This window comes from Rhinolophus ferrumequinum, chromosome 6, assembly GCF_004115265.2.
Source record: "Rhinolophus ferrumequinum isolate MPI-CBG mRhiFer1 chromosome 6, mRhiFer1_v1.p, whole genome shotgun sequence".
NCBI classification, from domain to species: Eukaryota; Metazoa; Chordata; class Mammalia; order Chiroptera; family Rhinolophidae; genus Rhinolophus; species Rhinolophus ferrumequinum.
In genome coordinates this window covers 42,904,972-42,927,135 of record NC_046289.1, presented here as the reverse complement: position 1 = coordinate 42,927,135, position 22,164 = coordinate 42,904,972, and positions in this window count along the sequence as shown.

The window sequence follows — 22,164 nt, the reverse complement described above, 5'->3', positions numbered from 1 at the left end:
TTGGGGAACTGAGGCTCAGAAAAGGGACATGGATTTTCCCAAGCCACATAGCATTCAATGGCAGTGCTAGGATTAAAAAGTCACTTCCTGTCTTCCTTTGTATCATGAGGGCACCCACTAAACCTGCATTTGCATGACCACTTTGAATAGAGACTTTGAATTCCCGATCCTTGTCTTGTCACTCCAGGGGAGGCCTGGCGACTCTTTCCAGTGGGTAGCAGCTGAAGGGCTCTCTGACATCTGCGCTGCTAGGAGGACTTCATGGTTGTAGCTCTTCAGCCTGGGTCAGGAGTCAGAGCTCCTCCCCCAATCGATGACCAGGGCCCAGGAAGGGGGGCAGGGCCCTGTGGCCGTCGACCACAATCGCCAGCAGGCCCCTGATTCCAGTAGCTGTCCGGGAAGCTGCAATCCAGTCCTGTAATTTCCAAGCTGGGTCTGGACCAAGAGCAACCCCACTGCTGAATCAGTCACTTGATCAGACCTATCTTATTATTTCTTGGCTCCCTGGCTAACAGCTTTACCTCCAGGAAGTGGCGCATAGAGCCTGCCTTCTGTTTGGTGTGCCTGGGGCACTGGCAGGCTTCCTTCTTGCCTCCTCACTGCCGCAGCGCTGCTCTCCAGAGCTCTCTTGCCGCGAGGACTCTATACCTGTTAGTCCTCTCCCCTTACCCTCAGCCTCCTTCATCAATTGCAAACCTTTCTGGCTTCATCCCACTGGATGAATCATGTGTTTCTTCTCCCCAAAGGGCCCCAGCTGGGGTTTCTGCCAGACAATCTGACAATCAGATAACTGCAGGGCACTTTCCCACAAAAAATGGGAAAATGGCCCAGAAATTAGAGAGCCTTCTTTCTTCACCCTCCCCTATTCCTCCACCATTTAACAAAATGCCTGGGCTAAGCCAAAGAGGAGATGGTTCTTAGGAGGACAAAGCAGGGACTTCTTGTACCTATTTTGTTCTCAGGTGGGCAAACAAGTTGACCGTCCCTTCCTGGACCCCAAAGCCCTGCAGAAGGGGCTGAGGACTCTGGAGCTGGGGAAGGCCCAGTGTTCACTCCTAAAAGACCTTAGCATCTGTCACCATCTTCTGATGGTGATGGCTCTCGATCAAGCAATCGCCTCCCATCAGGACGCGGCCTCCCCGCTAGCCCTCTCCCTCTGCTTCCCACAAGGACGCCAGAGTCTCCTTTCTGAAACATAAATGTGTTATGAGTCCTCTGTGCTCCCTCTTTAAAGCCCATCAGCAGCTCCTCCCTGCTTTTGGGAACTCTCTCTCTCATGCCTCCGAAGTTCTGCCTGGTCTGCCTGCTTACCCTCCAGTTTCTCTTGGGCCTCATTTCCCCTCCGTTGCTGTCCAGGCAGCACCAGTCTGCCTTCAGTTCCCCACGGCCACACTCTTTCCCACCACGGGGCCTTGGACATGCTGTTTCTTTTGCCTGGAGTGCTCCTCTCCACCTGCTACCTGACAACACCTGCTTATCCTCAGATCTTGGTCCACGTGTTCCCAAGCCCAGCTCAGTCTCAGTCCTCTAGGGGCACCCCTGTCACAGCCCCACAGACCTCCCCGTCATAGCAGAGTCGTGATGCCATCGCACATCTGTCTTTGTGGCTATTTGGTTCATGTCTGTCTCCTCCCTGAGAGCAGGGGCCTTGTCTGCTTTTGCTCACGCCTGTATTCTCAGGGCCTTGTATGATGCTTGGCACAGGGCAAGTGCCCAGTCAATATCTGTAGAATGGGAGAAGCAAATGCTGAATATTCCTGAGGTCAAACTCCCATGACCCAGGAGCTCCCGATGGAGACCTCACAAGGCACAGAGAAAAAGCCATGGCAGAGCTGTGGGCTGTGGATGGTTCAGTATGGGAAAGACAGATATGTGCATGCTCAGAAAGTGTATGTGTGTGTGTGTGTGTGTGTTTGTGCGCGTTTGTGTGTGTGTTCACATCCAATGTAGTTATGTCCAGGCATAATTCCATGGCTTAAACTCCTGTTCGTGCGTAAGTCCCTCCTCAGATTGGACATTCCAGTGACAGGGCGAAGCAGTATTTAAAAACAACGACTCTGAGGTTAGACAGGCCAGGGTTGGAATCCCAGCTTCATCACTAAACAGGCCATTTAACATTTTGGAGCCTCAGTTTCCTTCCTTGACAGACAGAGACGATGATTTCTACCTTCTGGGATTATGGTGACAATTAAATGTAGTGTTGCATTTAATGTACTTAGTACAGTGCTTGGCACACAGTAAGCACGTCATAACTCATAGCTATCAACATCATTCAGAGTCATATTTGGGTCTTCTATGAGCAAGCTTTGGTTTTGTCCCAGGTTGTTGTTGACCAGGTTGACCAGGTTTTTTCCCAGGTTGTTGTTGATCAAGACTTTTTCAACAAAGAAAAAGCAAATTAACTGCCCAGAGCACTTTTTCAAAGCAAATTAACTGCCCAGAGCACTCCTGGGAACCATAAAGCTCATTGCAGATTTTGAGGGAGGATGAGAATGGGGTCATATGTTATTCTCCACAGCAGAACAATAAAAGCCCCCAGACATCCTTCTCGTCAGATTGGCTCTCCCCAAGTTTACTCCTCGCCCGAAGCTGCAGTGCTACTCTTCCTCCACCCTTTCTCTGTACAGCTCTTGATTTCTCCGTCTCGCAGCTCAGGTGTGGCCCACATTTGTATTCACCATGAAGGAAAATAAAAGTTCACTGTTTTCCAGACCTGCCTCCCTTAGCAGTGATTTAACAGCAGTGATCACATTTTGCTATGGACGTTTTCCCCATGGGGGTTTATTCTACTCTTAAGCCCAGCTGCTGGTTTTCATTCCTCTTTCTAGCCTTCTAGAGTGTTTTCTCTAAAAGGAAATTATGGAAAATACAATTTTCTCCAATTTTTAAGCAATTCATTGAGCTCATTCCACTGCAGGGTGGGTCTGTGATAAAGTTCTTTATTATGCTTAGCTGAAATCTGTCTCCCTATAACTTCTCTCTGGAGCAGTTTCGTCCATACTCTCCTTCACAGGACAAATTCTCAATTACCCACATCAATTTCTATTAAGAAATATCCCTGTTCATTCTGGTTTCGGCCTTGTCAAGAATTCCACATCTTGCTTTTGCATTTTTTCTTGGTTGTGCGTCTGTGTGTCCTTTCAGCTTTCATATATGTCCTTTTCCAGTGGTGGCTCACAGGGTGTCTGAAGCCACCATATTAGGTTTATCAAACAACTCCTCTTAACCTCCTTCGCATCAGGTCCTATCTGACGATATTCAGCTGAATTTTCATTTAATCTAATACCTCTAAGATACAGTCTCTCAAAATGAGATGTGAGAGCCACTTGCCTCTAAGTTGTCTAGGGAGATTATTAAAAATGCAGATTCTGTGCTTTATCCTACACCTACTAAAACCAAGTCTCTGGAGATAGGGTCTAGGAAGGGTGTTTTAAACAATCCCCCCAAGAATTAGGATGCATAGTTAAAATGGCAAACCACTGCTCTAAGGAAACCTGAGCTAGACCTAGTAAAATGGGACCCCTTGCCATTCTATTGCTCTTACTTCCTAAAGTGGATTTTTCTACAATATGATGGAATTCTTGATGGAGTTGGTGGTGGGGAGGAGAGAAGTGTTTTGTTTTGTTTTTGTTTTTGTTTTTTGATGAGAGGAGGTTGCTTACCATGTTCCTTTCCTGGGCTTTAGTAACATCATTTCTGGAGCTGCTAAGGTTTCCATAAGCTGATGAATTGAGCTAGTTCCAAATCCACTGGCCGGTTACTCAACCATACATTTATGTGTGTTCAGTAATATTTACGAAGTATCTGCCTTGTGCCTGGTACTGGGGATACTTTGTTGAGCAAAACAGACAGACGTCCTGCCCTCATAGAGCCTACTTTCTAGTGGAAAAGAAATAAGCCCATAGGAACAAAGAAGGAAGAAGACAAAAGTAGGGGGAGTGATGTGAGCTCTCCTTTAGGGGAATAAAATGCAATGAGACGTGAGGTTGAGGCACAACAGATAGAGGTGACTCATGTGCTGGTCATGAAGGAGATGTCCCAGGGTAGAGAATGGATGAGGAAAGTGTGGGGGACTCTGAAGGTGATTAGGTACTGTGCCAAGATGAGACTGGATCTTACGTCAGACTACGGGGAGCGAGGACCTGTACAACAGACTGACGGCCTATAGACAGGGAGTAGCTGTAGTTGGGGCTGGGGGGAGATAGAAAGGGAAGTGAACGTCAAGGTGAGGAGGTGTGAGACTTACAGTATTTAGGAAAGTGGGCGATCGAGCTGGGTGTGCAGGGGGATAGGTTTTTCAATGTGGGTCCAGATAGCTTAGACAGGGCTGGGGAGCCTCTGCGCAGATAATTTGTAGGTTTGGCTCATCCTATGTGGTTCCATATTGAACATGGTACACTAGCTCCTCTCCTGACAAAAAAGATACGACAGAGTGGAGGGCCTACCTTCAGGTTCATCAGAGACACAACTGAAACATGTATTCTGAACATCTGACAGGGGACAGGGACGTCGCACACACTCACAGGTGCATGCATGCACATACACATACATGCACACACATATTCGCACATATACACACACGCAGTCAGCCTCCTTCCTTTGTTACATTGAGATTAAGTACGAGGTGGGGATCAGGTCAGAGCTGCACAGGCTTCTGTGGGTTGGTGGGGACATCTGAAACATCGAGGTTAAAGGAGGGAAGAGGACGTGCTGCTTTCAGACATCCGAGCAGAGACCTATAATAGTTTCAGTCCAGTCTAGCTCTCCACTGCTCCTAACCTGCAATCCAACTTTTCACAGTGAGTTAGTAATAATAGTGTCAACAAAGGAGAGAGCTCTTCAAATAGCACCGAATTGGTGTTTGTCTTCCTGAAGAGTAGAAAACACATTTTTGAGGTCAGATTTTTTATAGTTGGGAAGTCCTTTTAACCAAAGCAACTAGCCTAGTGATGTGTCATTTTGACAGTACAAATTTATGCTCATTATATTTCCACAGTATAATCTTTCCCTCCATCCTTTTGATAAATATTTATCTTGCCCCACTATGCCCCAGGCACTGTCCTCGGTGCCCAGTGGGAAGAAGGATCAGCCCCAGCCCTCCTGGAGCTTATGCTCAGACATAAGCTCAGGCCTGGGGAGTGAGAGGCTCTTTGGTGACTAGAAGGGTTGGAATCCATACTGGATGGGGACTTCCTGGATGGGCAGCCTTCCCACTTCCCCTCCCGGGAGATGCTGCTGGCCTGAGCTGTCATCACTCACAGAGGACAAGGTCATGAGCAGAGGTCAGGGAGGCCCCCGGGCTGCTGAAGGGTGAGCGGTGGAGCAGAGCTCCAAGTCTGGCACTGTCTTCTCCCAAAGACCAATCGACAGTCTTCCTTCACTCGCCCTCTCTCCTCAGGAAAGTGCTCCCTGCTTCCCCACTGTAATCCCCCATTTTGCTGGAGGTAGAGTGGAGAGAGATCCACCTTAGTGTGGCCAACTTCCTGTGGAGCCTCAGTCACACCAGTCCCACCAGTCTGAGTATGTGTCTAAGTTTGGTGCTAAAGTTCCAGTCCTGATTCCCTCACCAGGCTCCTTCAGAACATGGCCTCCTGGTCTACCTGCCCTGAGGTTTTCTGGTCACCCGGCTCCATTCCATACTGACTCCAGCTGTGTGGACACAGACACAGATGAACCAATGTGCCTAGTGTGTATGAAAGAGACACATGATGGTTTGATGAAGTAAGAGCAGAGGCCCAAGGAGACCTAAGGTCGGGGACACTTAACTCTGAGAGGGAGATGTGCCCAGACTTAACCTGATGCCATTTCTGTAAGGAAGCTCCCCCAGGGCAGGTGCATGTTGGTACCCAGTGCCTAATACAGAGCCTAGCACATAGTAGATGCTTACTAAATATTTGTTAAGTAAATGACTAAATACAGCCAGGCAGTAACCATGGGGGACGCTATTGGTCTTGCCTCTCTCTTGTGCTCTGGGTTATATGACCAAGCTATAATTTCCCCTCCAGAGGAAGCTCTGGAGAGGTGCAGCAACCTCCACTGGTTCAGTGCTCGAGGGTTCTCATTATAGTGTCCTCAGGGGGGCAGAATGGATTACTCACAACTTGTGATTCCAGAGGTGATAGACAATGGAGCTAATGAAGCCTCAGAATCACGCTCTAACATGGGCCCTTCCAAGTCTTAGCATTCTCTGCTGGGAATGCAGGATGTCTCTTAACTGGTGCCCTGGTGGTGCCAGCATCACCCCACGTTCATAGAGCTCCCCAACACACGCCCCCTGGGGGATATCATTGAGGGTGTGAGCCCTGCTTTGAAAGCCCATGGAGAAGAATCTGAAGGTGCCGCCACTATGATCCAGGCTTTACCATCACCCAGCTCTTTAGGTACCTGTCTGAAAGGTGGGGGTGATGGTGATGGCTGGGCTGAGCTGGGCCAGATGCCTGGGCATGACCCTTGGGCATAAATTACCAGCTGAACAAGAAACTTCAGGAGAAGCTATAAAGCCTACTGTTCCAAACTATCACCACCACAAACACATTCTGATAACCCAGGGGAAGACTGAATTATCTTTCTGTCTAACAACTGCATGTGAATCTACAATTAATCTGCACATCTCTCAGTTTTCTGGGGATGGGGGGAAAGGGAGTGTTGGTCAACGTAATTTGAAAAGTTCAAGGTGCCCTGTGGATTTAACAGCTTCAGGGCTGCTGATGTTGACCATGGTGGTGCTTCTGATACTGGCTAAGTACTTTGGCTCACAGCGGTGGTATCAAGGAACTCACCTTCAACATCAAGGCAGAAGACCTGAGTTCCAGTCTCAACTTTACCACTTACTAAGTCCTTGACCTGTGGCAAGTCGTTTGTGGCTCAGTGCTTTGGTCTGCCCTGATCCTCTGCTCCCTATGGTTCAGATGGGGCTGACCTGTCCTTGCTGGCCAGGTGTGGGCATAGTGCTGAGGTCTGGCCATTCAAGGACTCATCAATTGAGCCCAAATGAATGGTTCTGGTATTAGGCTGTGATCAGGAAGGGCCAATCAGAGTCTTCCCTAAGCCTTCCTTTTCTTCTCTTCCTCCTCCTCCTTATTCCCCAAGAGCTATCAAAAAGGGCACTCTCTTTTCTTCTGGGACCATGACTCTAAGAAAGACATAGGAACTACTTGGGAGCTTCTTCCCCAGCCACGTGGAAGAAGCAATAACTTGATATTGTTAGAATTTCTAGGTCCAGCCACACCTGAAACCAGCTACCGAAATAAATATATTTTTCTACTTACACTAATTTGAGCAAGGTTTCTGTCACTGGCACTTTAAAAAGTACCACTCTGAGTCTGTTTTATTATCTGTCTATAGATAAATATACTTCTTTATCTATTTATTACACAAATAGATGCAATAACAATCTAATTAGAGTGTTGTATTTAAATAGATCTGTACTTAAATAGATGCACATAAATCTTTGTTTCTTTCTTCCACCCCTAAACAGTTGATTAATTTGGGTAGAGTCACAGAGAATTGTAAAACAGAAAGGTCATAGTTGGAGGGGCCGTAAAGGTCATCTAAACTACCCATGTAATACTTCAATCTTTTTTTTTAATGAATTTTTTTATTAGTTTCAGGTGTATAAAGCAACATAATAGTTAGACATTTAAACCCCTCATAAAGTGACAACCCACCCCCCAAGCTACTACCCCTCTGACATCTTATACAGCTGTTACAATACCATCAACTGTCTTCCCTGTGTTGTCCTCCACATCCCATGACTATGTATACCTACATATTTAGTTATAGTTGACACTCAATATTATTCTACTTCAGCTCTTCAGGTGCATAGTGCATTGGTCAGGCATCTACACAGTCTGTGACGTGATCCCCCTGATACGTCCAGTGCCCATCTGGTACCCTGCATGATCTTTACAACATTGTTGATTGTATTCCCCATACTGTGTTAACTCCCCATTTGTATTTCTTAATGCCTTCACCTTTTTCACTCTGTCCCCAACCCCATTCCCATCTATCACCCTGATAGATCTAGTACCTATCTGCCACCATACCTACTTATGACAATATTGTCGACTGTATTCCTTATGCTATAACCTACATCCCCATGACTACTGTATGACACCCAATTTGTTCTTCTTAATCCCTTCCCCTTCCACTTGTCCTTAGCCCCCCTCCCCTCTTAAAGAAGTCCCTCTAAGAGTCCTTGTAATACTGGTTTGGTGGTGATGGACTCCTTCAACTTTTTCTTGTCTGGGAAGCTCCTTATCTCTCCTTCAATTCTAAATGACAGCCTTGCTGGGTAGAGCAATCTGGTTGTATGTCATTGCTTTTCATCACTTGGAATTTTTCCTGCCTCTCCCTTCTTGCCTGCAAAGTTTCTGCTGAGAAATCAGCTGACAGTCTTATGGGGGCTCCCTTGTAGGTAACTAACTGTTTTTCTCTTGCTGCTTTTAAGATTCTCTCTTTGTATTTAACCTTTGGCATTTTAATTATGATGTGTTTTGGTATGGGACTCTTTGGGTTTATCTTATTTGGGACTCTCTGTGCTTCCTGGGCTTGTATGTCCATTTCCTTCACCAAGTTAGGGAAATTTTCTGTCATTATTTCTTCAAGTAGGTTTTCAATTCCTGTTCTCTCTCTTCTCCTTCTGGTACCCCTATAATGCAAATGTTGGTATGCCTGATATTGTCCCCAAGACCCCTTAAACTCTCCTCAATTTTTTGGATTCTTTTTTCTTTTTGCTGTTCTGGTTAGGTGTTTTCTTCTACCTTATCTTCTACATCGCTGGTTGGATCTTCTGCTTCATCTAATCAACTGTTGATTCCCTGTTACATATTCTGTTTCCATTATTGTATCCTTTATTTCTGACTGGTTCTTTTTCATGGTTTCCATCTCTATTTTTATGAGATCACTGAGCATTCTTATAACCAGTATTTGGAACTCTGTGTCTGATAAATTGCTTATCTCCATTTCATTAGTTCTTTTTCTGGAGCTTTGTTCTGTTCTTTCACTTGGGACATGTTTCTTTGTCTCGCCATTTTGGCTGCCTCCCTGTGTTTGTTTCTATGTATTAGGTAGGGCTACTATGTCTTCTGGTCTTAGTAGAGTGTCATTATGTAATAGGTGTGCTGTGGGGTTCAGTGGCACAGTCTTTCTGGTCACCTGAGCCACGCGTTCCAGGTGTCCCTGTGTGGGTTGTGTGTGCCCTCCTCTCGTAGTCGAGCCTTGGTTGATAATTGTACATCAATGTGAAGAACTGGCCTTGACTACAGTGGAAGGGTTGTTGTGCAGAGGCTGATCCTACAGAGCAGGATCTGCCTCCGCAGGACTCTGGTGCCTGCCCAATCTGCCCCTTGGGTGGGTCGTACTTGGAGATGGCTAAGTGATGCTCCAGCTCATTTTGAAGTCTGCTGTCCGTGCTGTGCTTAGAAGTGAGTTTGAGAGGCCAAGCTGCGAACCAAGGCTGGCTGCCACTAGTGCCAGCTTAGGCTGCTCAGCCAGAGGTACAGGACATGCTCAAGCCAGATGCTGCTTATCTGGGTTCCGCCAACATTTGAGAGACCCTAGGAAAGTGCGGCTTGAACCAAGGCAGGCGGTCTGCATGAGAAAGACACTGAAAGCAGCCTGGTTATGCCTGAAAGTTGGGCGGGGCCAGGTCTCAAATCACCATGGTGGGGCCGAGGAGCAGCAGAAACTCAGAAATGGCAGCTGCCTTGTGTTCACGCGCCAGGAAGGGAAAAGGCTCAGCAAAGAAATGATGGCTTCCACCAGCTCCTCTGTCCGGGAAAAAGCTGCCTCTCCAGCCTCCATCCCAAACCAGACAACTCAATTCCCCACCATTTGTCCCTGCCTCCTCTCCAGCTGCTGCCCCATCACTGGAGCTCAGAGTGAGTGATTCCGTTGGTGGGTAAGTCCCCGCGCAGTTTCTTTAAGAGGGGCATCTGTGAGTGCAGCCGCACTGGCTCACTCAGTCACAATCCCTGCTGTTTTTCACAACCAAAAATTATGGGGACTTCTTTCCCCAGCACTGGAACCCTGGGCTGGGGCGGGGCTGGTATCTCTCACTCATTTAGGAGCCGGGGGACTCCCCCAGCTGGAATAGCCCGCCCGATCTTTGATCTTTAATGACCACACATGGGCGTGGGACCAGCCGGTTCCGCGTCTCTGACCTTCCTACCAGTCTGGTGGCTCTTCCTACCAGGAGGTGGCTTTTTCTGCGTGTCCTTAATTGAAAGGCTTTAGTTCAGCTTGATTTTAGGCGATTCTCAATAATGGTGGTTTTGTCGATTCGTTGTAATTTTGATGTGATTGTGAGAAAAGGTAAATGTAGCCTTTACCTACTGCGCCATCTTGGTTATTCCTCTCCGCTTCAATCTTTTCTTCACTTCCACTTAACTTTCTTGAGGATAAAAGCTGGTGGGTTTTTTTTTTTCGTGAGCACATAGTATGGTTGGGAGGATCAAATGGCTTGATGCATATCAAAGCATTTTGCACAAAATATAAGAAAATAGCTATTATCTTACAAGGAACTTGTGTTCTGGCAACAGGGATAAGGAACCCTCCAAGAACACTCTAGGAAGATACAATGTGCATAAGAATAACCTGGGGAGCGTGGCAGGCTAAACAGTGACACTCTGAGTGTCACTGCACTAGTGACCAGAGAAAAAGGCAAGAGCCTGTGGAAAGGGAGCACTTCAACACTTGCTGCTGACAACCAGAGAAGGGTTCATTAGGAAAGTGCAGAAAAGGGCAGCTGGTCTGGAGTCAGGATGCGCTCCTGGCAGAAGGGCTTCGTGGTGGGGTTCTCCTAGAAGCAGACCTGGAGGCAAAGCATCAAGTGCCATGGGCTGGGGAAGGGAGGGCTCCCACTGAAAACTGGTAAGGGGATGGGTGAAGCAGGATACGCCTGGGAGAGAAGCCAAGCAGGGCATAGCTACGGGTGAAGACCTACACTCAGCCTGATCTCAGGGGAGCTCTGAGTATGACTTACACCTCGGGACTCCCATACTAGTCAGTCGTTGGCTATGGGGTAGGGTGTGGAGATAAACTCCTGCCACATCCAGCCCTCCCTGCAGTGAGGCTATTCTGTGTCCAAAAGCAAGGTGCTGAAGGTCATGGGTGCTAGCCACTAGCAACAAAACACCAGGAAGCTAGAGGATGGGAGCTGAGAGAACCTGGGGCGTCAACATGTCCAGTCCTGAGACCTGGGATAGCACCTTGAGTCTGGGTGTATGATCCAGGAAAGAAAAAGGAGGAGGACATTTCAGAATCCAGGACTGAAAGCGCCAGGGGGTGGATTCAATGTGTCCAGAGTTGCCACTCTCGTGTTCTTATTTCTTGTATTCCCAGCAATCGCAGAATAAAATCCAGAGCATTTGGGAATGTGACCCACCTTCCCACAGCTCCTCCCGCACAGCCCCCCACCACACACATGAAAATGAAATATTTTTAGCCATGCTCATTTGCTGTCTGTCTCTGCAGACAGGGTTGCATAAGAAGGGGCTGTTTTTCTCCCTGCGGGATTGCAAGGGGATGGTTAAGCTGCACAGCGATGGTAAAGCCATTCACACTCAGAAGCAGCCAGTGTGGCTTCGGGGGATTGGCAGGTCCCAAACCTCTCGGCACATAAAGGGAAAACCTGACAAATGCCTGCCAGGGAGGCGAGGTGACTTCATACGAGGGCTGATTTACTGCAAAGAATAATATACAAGCCTCCCACTGGACCTGCCTCTTTGGATTTTTGGCATCACAAAATGTTATAGCTGTAAGAAGAACCTTTGCAAGTATAATAGATCACCTGGCCTGAACTGGTCGTTATAAAGATGAGAAAATTGAGGCCTCTAAGTGGGGAAGGGAAAGAAACTAACTCTTGTGAAACAGAGCCACTCCTAGGCCCAGACACTGTGTTGCACACTTTTCCAGATTGTTCCACTTTAGCCTCATTATGGCACTGTGAGGTGGAATTATCAACACCATTTCTATGAACAGGGATACAAGCTCAGAGGTAACATAGCTTTCCCGAAGTCTTACAGCGAAGCAGGCAGCTGCGATTTAGATCCAAGGCCCACCTGGTGTCCAGACGGAATCCTTGTTTGTTTCTCAATCTTCAGGGAAAGCTGGGCAATGGCTTTCTAGCCAGCCATGAAATCAGAGCCTGTGCTTGCTTTCCATGAACGTGTCAGTGCCACAAGGGCGGGGCAGCATCTGTTTTGTTTACTTCTGTATCCCGGTACCTAAAACCGGGCCTGTGAACACTGCTTGCTGATTTAACTAAACCCTGGGCTTTTGGAAATCTGGGAGTAGAAGAAGTGGGAGAGTCATAGGAAAAAGGGTTAAATCTAAAACTACCGTGACAAGAAGCCAAGAGATTCTGCTAAAGCCAAACAACTCAAGAAACAGCAGTGTAAACACATACATATTTCTTTTTAAAAATATGAAAGTCAAAACCAGAAAAAAGAGCTTAAGGAATTAAAAGTTGGTGCCACTAGGGAGAGGAGCCAAGGGTAGGGGGCAGAGGACTACAGATTTTCATAGATTTTTAGCTCTATTTAAGAAAAATAATGTATATGTGGTACTTTGACTTGATGCAAATTAAAAACTAAAAGACGGCTTTCATAGGTCTGTGGAGGACAGACACAGGTGTGGACACAGAAGCAGGGAAGCCAGGGGAGGCCCGGAAAGGCCTGGTGGGTGGGACACAGGACAAGGCCTGTGGAGGTGCCCAGGTGGGACCTGAGTGACAAGCTGCAGACCTGGGTCCCCAGAAGTCGCAAGTGTTGGAGAACCGAGGGGTCAGTTGAGGACAAGAACACAGGCAGGCAAGGCAGGCATCGTGGGCTGGCCTGGGAGTGAGGCGTGGGGCGTGGAAGCTCGCTCTTGCCCTGGCTGTGGCTGCTGCGGTGGCCTGTGAGCCCCTCTGTCATCTCCCTGACTGTCAAGCACCTACATGACAGCTTAGGAGGGGGACCAGCGTTTCCATGGTAACGGAGCAAAGAATCCCAGGAAAGGAGAAAGAAACTGGTGAGATCAAATCTGTCCCTGAAACAAAAATAGCCAATAGTTAAGATTTTTAAGAAAGAAGAAAAACAAAAACAGCGTTTGGTACATGAGTCACACCGACTTCTCCCAATTACCAGCTTTTAGGCTCCAAAGAAAGCTTCCGACAGAGGAACCTTGGAATGTTGGTGGTGGCAAGGATGCTGAACTCCGATCCCTCCTGCCAACCTCACGTTTGGCTCTTTCTAGTGGAAAGCATCAGCCTGCCTGCCCAGAGTCAAATGCCCCATCTGGCAGCTGGGTGCCAGAGAAAGACCAGTGGACAGGGAGCCAGGAGAATTGGAGCAAGTTTCACCCCTTTCCAGGCCTCAGTTTCCCCCTCTGCAAGTGAGGGGGCTGGACTGAATGGTCTCAAGGCCCATGGGCTTCTATATGGTCTGCTGTGCTTAGTGTGGGAAGCACAGCAGGGGGCGCTATAGCAGTGTCCCCCTGGTGCTTAGACAATTATGTTAGGTTTTAGGGGTGTATTCTTTTGTCAACGGACTATAGAGAGGATGCTGCATGCTGGCAGGGGCTCCCATTCAAAAAAATGGGTGGAACTTTGGGTGAAAAATCCATCCATCCTGTGAGTTTGGAGGAGGAAGATTACACAACCTTTGGGCTCGGCTGGGTTGGCCAGGGAGGCTTCTTGAGGTGATTTCAAGCTTGAAGAATCAGATGGGTGACCACCTGCTTGGGCTGGTTGGGGAAAGGGTACCCGGGTGTAGGGGATGGACCAGATGACCTTCACAGAACTGCCCCACCCATGACTTGAAGGCACGCTTCGTTGTAATGCTCCTTCTCCCCTGGGTCTGCACCACCTTGCTTCATCCGCACACGCCTTTTCTGATAGAACAGGGATTCGTAACTTCCAAGGATTAAATCACGGATGCTCCAGCTACTGGTGATGGGAGAGAATTTAAGTGGGCGTGGGTGACTGTGGCTGTTATTTCACTCAGAACACTCAGGACTGTGCACAAGATGAGTGGCAGGAATGTTCTAAGCCCTCAGTCAGTCTCACGGCTGCGAACCTCACCTGGTGAGAGCATCCTGCTAAGCCGGGCTTCCCTGCCATACCACGTTCAGGGCGAGGCCTGTGGGATTCCATCCTACAGACCAGGGGTGTCCAAACTGCGGCCCGCAGGCCAACTGCAGCCCGCAATCCATTTTTAATTGGCCTGCAGCAAATTCCAAAAATATATTTAGTTTACTTAAATAAACCGGGTGAGGCAATCCGTACTTCACCTCGAGTGAGTGGCCCGGCGTATGGCCCTTGGTGAAAAACGTTGAAAAAAGTTTGGACACCCCGCTACAGACCCTGTTGTGCAGAAGGTCCATGGCGTGCTGGCCTTATAGCCGGGAGGCTCCTGGTAGCCTGCAGCCAGACTGCCAGGGTTTGAATCCTGGCTCTGCCTGTGACTAGATGAGTGATGCAGAGGAGGGTCCCGCAGGACACAGACAGCTCCTCCCAGGGTTTAACTGAGCAGAGGTCGGAGAAGGGCCTATTTACAGGGTGCGCACAGGGTTAAGGGAAGTGACAAAGGATGGCGAGCCCCAGGGACTCCTACAGAGGAGGGTGTTCTACTTCTAGGACAGAAGGGGCCAGGACAGGGATGGGAACTGGTGAGCGCTGTAGCCCTGGGAGAGGGGTTGAGGATGGGAGCTGTGGCCAGAAGAGGAAACCGTGGCCAGCAGGAGGCCAGGTAAACGCTCTGACCGCCCTCTCCTCCTGCCAGTGCCCCTATGGGTGGAATCCCACTAGAAGCCAGAAGACAAGGGAGAGGGAAGCTCACTGTAGATCAGCCTCTTGAGGCACAGAGCCGCAGGAAGAAAGGTGGAGAGTGAATCTGCAGCGGCAAAAGCCAGCACACATGGCCTTTCTGTGCCTCCGTTCCCTCATTTGTAAACTGGTGATGATGATAACGTGCGCCGTGAGACAATTCTCAGAATTAAAGGAATACATCTATATACCTACATCTATTGCGGAGAATGGTGCCTGGCACAAAATACATGTATAGTGTTTGCTACTACCCGTATTATTACCACGCTCCCACACAAATTTGTTCCCATCCTCTGGGCACCCGTTTCCTTCCTCCCTTCTATCCAAATCTGTTCCCTGCCAGCTGGTTCTTGAGAAGGCCTATTAATCAGTCCATACTAAGGTGTACACAGCTAATAACAGCTTCAGGAGTTACCTCTGCCTGGGGGTGTCTGCATTTTAATAGGAAACATTGAATCACCCTAAGAATGCGAAGTTCTAAAGCTGGAGCCTCAGGTCTTTTGTTGCTTTTGCAATTGTGGGTGAGTGGTCTCCTGGTCCTACATTGAATAATAATAGTAATAACCAGTGGGGCGATACTGGAAGTATGGAGGCTTCTTACGCCTCTGCTCAGGGGCGGAGCTGTGAACACCTGACAGGATGAGATAGATGGTCCGGGTCCACCAACTGGCCACGTGCCAACTCCTAAGGAGCCAGCCCTGACCCTGAGCTGGCAGGAACCTCTGAGTGAGGCCCTTCCTTCCAAGCTGGAAAGAACACCTTCAGTACCTGGACAGCCAGGAGCCCAGAGAGAGTGACCTAGCCCCATCAGTCAGGAGCCCTATGGTGAGGCCAGGGTTTAAACCGAGTGTCCTGACCCCCAGGCCACGTCCTTCTTTTACCTCCTACTGTTCGCTCTCAAGTGCACGCCCTTGAGTGGCCAGAGTCATGCCTCGGTGGCCATCTGAACTCACCAGCTGGCCCTGGAGCAGCTTTGTCTTTCAGCCAAAGGGGAATGCGTGACCCAGGAGAGGATCCAAGTGTGACTCAAGCGGACAGTGTGGACTCTTAAGGGTGCTGAAGCCCCTCCTGTTCAAAGCTCCATCTGGCAGTCATGACCTACTGCTCTGGGTGTGTGGCCTTGGCAATGACTCTGTTCCCCCCTATGGAGGTGTTCCCCAGATGAGGCTTCCTTGACCTCAAAATGCCCCTCCTTCCACTGCCACCAGGCCGGTCACATGCTCTGGGACAATGTGAGCTGGTTGTTTATGCAGTGTTTGCTCACAATAGCAACAAGCACCCCTCTTCCTCAGCCCTTTGATAGCAAGATGCCGTCACACAAGGAGGGGCTAGAAAGTAGCTGGCAGCAAAAGGTGTCCAAAAAACAAATTTAAGCTCATGGAAGCATCTGGAAAACAAGCTCAGACGCAAGGAACATCCAAAAAAATCAAGCTCGGGCTCAAGCTCTCTCTCCAGCTCCTGACTCATTTGTACAACCCTAGGTATTACTCCATGGTGACCCCTGACCCATCGTTATTTACACCTCGGTGCCCCAGATTTCAAGGTGAGAAGAGGAGGCCATGTGGCATTGAGGATCTTAGAAACACTGAGAAAATCTCATGACATTAAAGTTGGAAGTTTCTTAATTTTACATGAATGTGCAGTTTTCCTGTGGTCCAAACTTTTCTCAGATGCCCAAAGGGGTCCTTCCTGTATGAGTCAGGATAGAGTAGGTAATGCTGTGGTAACAAACAAACCTAAAATCTCAGTGGATGACGACACCAGTGACTTTTCAGTGATTCCCCTATTTGGAGTCTATTTCCTGCCCCTATTCTCCTTCCCTAATATCCAGCCGCCCACTTATGTCAGAACAAACAAAACAACAAAAGACAAACATAACCAAATTGTTTTATTAGATTATCCTTTGTGTGGCAGACTCATGAAGAACCAGCTGTTTTATAAAGTGCTGTTTCATTTGATCTTGTGAGGCAAAGTAGGAATCTGAGGCTCACAGAGACAGATTGAACTGGAATGAATGATGCTTGGTGGGGTTTCAAGCTCCATACAGATTGGCCAGAGCTATTCAGGAGGATTCCACAGCACAGTGAGTTACCCTGCCTCCACTGTGGTACATGCAGCTGCCTGGAAAAAATTCTGGGGGAGTCCCTGCACCACTGAGCCTGGGCTTTTTTTTTTTTTTTTTTTAACCTGTGGAATCACATTCATCATTTTGTCTCTCACAACACGGGATCTGGTTTAGAGAAGATGTTCCTCAAATGTTTATTGAATGAATGAATGAACAAGTGAATGAATGAATGATGACTGACAGCGGACAAACCACTTCTTTTCTCTGGGCCTTGGTTTCCCCATCCGTCCACTAAGACGCTGTGTAAGAGCTCCTTCACTACTGACATCTGCTGACTAATGTGACAGCAGCATGCCTACGTGGTCGGGAACACTGCTTTGCCATATCTGCCCAAAAGGGGCCTGTGTGTCCGTCCCCAAAGCTGATTTCTGGGTTGGCTGGGTGCTTTGGCTCCAGAGACAATTACTCACACGGTTAGTACGGGAATCGGATCCAGCAGCATTGTGGTGGAGGGGTGAGGGTTCTCCAGCACCAGGACTTCAGGACTCTGTGGCCAGGGTTCATAGCAAGATGGTGTGCCTCCAGAAACACAGGCAAGAAATGTCTCTTCCCAAACACCTCTTCTGCTGGTGCCTGAAATTCCACCATTTGTGATTTATTCCATTGGGTTCACCATTGTTCTGTGTGTGCGTCTGGGTCCTCTTTATAAACATTAGAAACCTTGGCAGAGTGATAGAGCTTTTAAATAAAATTCAATTCATGGTTGCTGGCCTCTGTATGGGGGTTAGGGGCTGGCGTAGGTACCAAGTGAATAATAGCGACATTAACATAACTAGTGTTTATTATTTACTCTATGACAGGCTCTGCATATGTTGTTTACTTAAGCCCTCACCCCACACCTGTGAATATGAATTTTGGGCCTCGTTTACAGATAGGGGAACTGAGTCACAGAGAGGCTAAGACACTTATATTAAAGGGTCATACTGCTTGTTTAACTGCTACAATGCCAACCGCCCTGCTTGTGTGTGGAGCGGTTCTAGGCAGTGGGCAGAAAGACATGGAAGTTGAGCAAGTGAATAGAGGCATAACGAGTGAGCCACACGTGGCTGATGAGAAAGGCGGAGATTTTATTCCAGTTGGTTCTTACAGGTTAAGAAGGATTTTCATAGCAGGAAAACAGGGCAATAAAGCCTTGGAGAGTTGCCAAACCAGTTTACCTGCTGAGCTGTTGGTGTCGTACCCTCAGACTGAGTCTTACACCACCGACTTTCCTAGTCCTCAGGCCTTCGGATCTGGATTGCCAGGCCACACCCAGAGCTGTCGGTTGGTTGGCCTTGGGATGGCTGGAGAATGCAATGGATGGAAGAGGGTGCATAGTGGAAGACCATGGAATTTGGCAATGGAGCACCACTGAAGGTTTTTGCAGAGTGAGATCCCATGAAGTCTGTTTTAAAATACTCGCTGCGGAGAAACTGTCATAGACCAGAGCCGGCTAAGGAGACAGGATACCTAAAAGCAATGAGTCACCCTGAATGGGCCCCTGGAACAGAAAAAGGACATTAGGGAGAAAGTAATGGCACCCGCATGGGGATGGAGTGAATAGTAATCTGCCAGTGTTGGTTCTTTAGTTGTGACAGATATACCCTAAGATGTCGACAATAAGGGAAACTGGCGAATGGTATGTAGGAACTCTTCGCAACTTTTCTGTAAATCTAAAACTATTCTCAAAAAAAAAAAAAATGTTTAAATACATTTAAAACAACTCCTTCGGTAGCAATGTGGAGAACGGAGTTAAGTGGGCTCCACCCTCCTCCCGGTGGCACAAAGAGGGACCAGAGGGAAGGGGACAGAAATGAGGGCCACACAGGCAGTGGGTGAGACAGGACTTGCCGACTGTTTGGAAGTGAGGGCTGAGTGGAAGGCACGCATCCAAGGTGACAGTTCAGTCCCGCACTGGGTGCCTGGCACGGAGGAGAGCCAAGAAGAGGGGTGAGTTTGCGATAGGCCAGCCTGGGAGCCGGGGACAGGGGAGGGCCGCAGCCCCAGTGCTGCTCTGTGCTCGTCGTGGTGAGGTGAGGGCTCGTAGCTAGACTCTTCACAACAGTGACTGGTGGTTAAGGGTCAGGTGTTTGGGCTTTTTGGTTTTGATTTTTTAAGTGTACTCATATTTCCAGTTCAGTAAAGATCAATATTTTGGTCTGCACCGTGTTCAGTGAGCCAAGTCGCCTGGTCTTCTGCTTGGATGTCAGGCAATTTCAAAGCACTATAAACGTTTCTGAACACGTACCCTATTTGTATCTATTTGTATCTCACTGCAGACCAATAAAAACACAGTTTATGGATGGGCACTGTCTGCTGGAAACCTCACAACTGCCCAAGAGTTAGAGATTTACAGATGAACAAACTGAGACATGGGGAGGTTTGTAACCTCTCTGAGCTCACACACAACTACTAGTAGGTTGCAGAGAGCAGGGAGTTAGTCTGGCTCTAAAAGCAGTGTCCCCACTCCTGTCAGCCCTGTCCCCAGACCTCTTTTCCTCATGCCCTTCAGGTTGTTTTTAATGCTTCTCTTCCCTGAAGGCCAAATCACGGGTTGCTTTTACTTCATAAGAGGAGGATGTGGAAGGGAGCATCTTTGCCAGAGGTGACGTCTCCGCCTATCTCCCCAGGGCCTGGCAGGGGAGCGTGCAGAGAGCTCAGAGCCAGCAGTGACCTTGCCAAGGTGGCTGGGAGCATGACCTTGACTGGCATCGTTCCCAGGGCTCTGCTGTCCATGCGCTGGGGAGGGAGGGTCCCACAGCCTCCTGCCCAAGGACGGCCCCTTTAGTGACTCCGGGTAACACAGCACTCGGTAGTGGCTGTAATAACAACGGGAAGGCTAGAGCGCCCTCACATACCAGAAACTAAGTGCAGAGATGCTCATTTGTGTTTACTTTGGCTCTGTGGGAGAATCAGGAGTATGAGCTTTCTTTGGGTTTTTATTTTTCACACTGAGTTTTTTTCCCATTCTGAGGACGAAGCTGAGCTTTTGGGCACCCTCTCCTCAGGGATGTTTGCAGGAAGGAAAAAGAAGCGGCTTTAAAACAATCTCTTTTTGAGGCTTCTGAGCAAGCCTAAGGTTATGGAGGAGATGGTAGCCAGAAAAGGGGACAGGCAGTGACTCTGGGATAGTTGAGATGGCAACAGACGGTGGAGATTCCCAGCCTTTGGGAAAGGGGCTAGAAATTGGTGTGGAGCGGGGGACCCAGGGTTCATTTCCTGGGACAATGGCTGAACTATGGGCGTAGGGAGATGCATCCATTCATTCATCAAACATTCACCAAAACCCACTGTGTACATGCACGTGTCTCGGTTCTGGGAATACAGTGGTAAATAAGACAGACTTTAAGAAAATAACAGCACATTTCCTGCACATTCCATTTCAAAGAGTAAGACTGTCTCCTCCAGTTCCCGGCTACGATCCTCCCAGCCCCTGAGTTCTCTCTGGCCTCTGCTCGTCCTGTCCCACAGCAGAGGGACACTCTCTTGCTCAAAACTTTGACATTTGGTGGTTCCGTTTCAGCAAAGGGTAAAGTGCATATTCCCTGTCAGAGTGTGCAAGGCCATGAGAAGGGAATAAATTAGACTCGTGTGTGACCACTGCACACTCACTCCTTGGCGGCCAGGTGGGCACATTTCTCCTTCCCCGTCTGTACCTGGGCTAGCTCCTACCCTTCCAGCCTCATTCCCAGCACACCCTTTCCGCACGTTTCATACTCTGGCAACACACGACCACTCCTTACCATGCACTTTCAGGTCTCTACTCCCTTCCTTGTACTGTTTCTTCTGTCCCAAGTCATTTTGGGATTTTCCATTCTTTAGCATATTGAAATCTTATTAATCTCCCAAGGCCCAGCTCACATGCCACCTCCACTGGGAAGCCTTGTCTGATGTCCATTATTAGAAAGAATGCTTACTGCTCTCTGTTCCCAGACGGACACACACTCATTAGGGCAGTGCACACCCCTGTCGGCTGCTGTCTTGTTGGCCTCACGCGCTGCTCCCACCAGTGTAGAGTCCGCTGACCAAGGCGGTCCTTCTCCAACCTGTTTACCCCAGTTGTTCTCATTGCCCAGGATGACAGAGCCACACTGGCTCAGTGCGGGAAGACAGAGACTCGGCAAGGGGTGGCTCAGGAAGGAGTCGGGCCTAAGCTGACAAGGCAGATTGAACTCGCTGGAGAAATGTTTACAGTTCTGACTGAGAATTAGGGTCAGAATTAATCCTAGGTTAATGGAAAGTCAACACATGAAGGGAAAAAGCCATTATTAACTCTCGGGGGGAAAAAAACAACAACCAAAAGCCAGCCAAAGGAAAGAAAATGTAATCACAGCACACTATTGTGCTCCAATAATTATGTCAATACTGACTAGAGATTTAAGCAAAAATTGTGATAACTATGCATTGAAAGGATGGGAATTGAGGAAGTATGTATACGTATTTGTATATGTTTATGTGAGTGTGTGTGTGTGATGGGAAAGTGGTGTAAGAGAACTAAGTTGTTATCTTTGACAGTTAGTGGCTATTGTCTAAAACTGAAAAATAAAGAATCAGAATTATAAGCTTGTTGTATAGAAATATGCAGGTACTCCAAAAAGTGTTGAAAATGGTTGCCTCATTTTCAAAATCAAGATACTGCTGTTTTTGTTATACATTGTATGGTATGAGCGGCTTTTTTGAAACTAAACACATACATTGCTTCACAAGAATTAAAACTTCAATTAAAATTTTAAAGGTCACTAAGAGACAAGTTGAGTGTGGCTGCTCCCTGGCTTCTATGCTGCTCCTCTGGGGAGACAGCCTGGGGAGCAAACCCTCAGCCCTCCGGCCTCTCCCAGGAAGGGAGTCAGGGGGATCTCCAGGATACAGCTGGTGCATCTGGTCACGTTTTATTTTTGTGCCTCAGAACCACAGGGTGAACTAGCTCCTCATTAAACACAGGCCTCATGTGAGGTGGAGGCTTGGGGGAAGGCATAAAGGGGAAGGATGTTTGGGAAACACTTGCAAGCAGGGGCTAGGGTGGTTGTTTTTCCTCTGAGACCCAGACACTTCTGGTAACCATTGTTCCCAAGTGTGGTTTTTTGAAAACTTACTCTTTTCAAATTCCATGGGCAGCCCAGACTGAATCGTCCGTCTAGGAATTTGAGGGGCCGAGAGCAGAAATAACATTTTATAGGAGAAGGGGGATCAAAGCCAACAGACTTTGTGTAGAATCCACCCAGGTCTTGCACTTTCAGGATCACACCTCGTT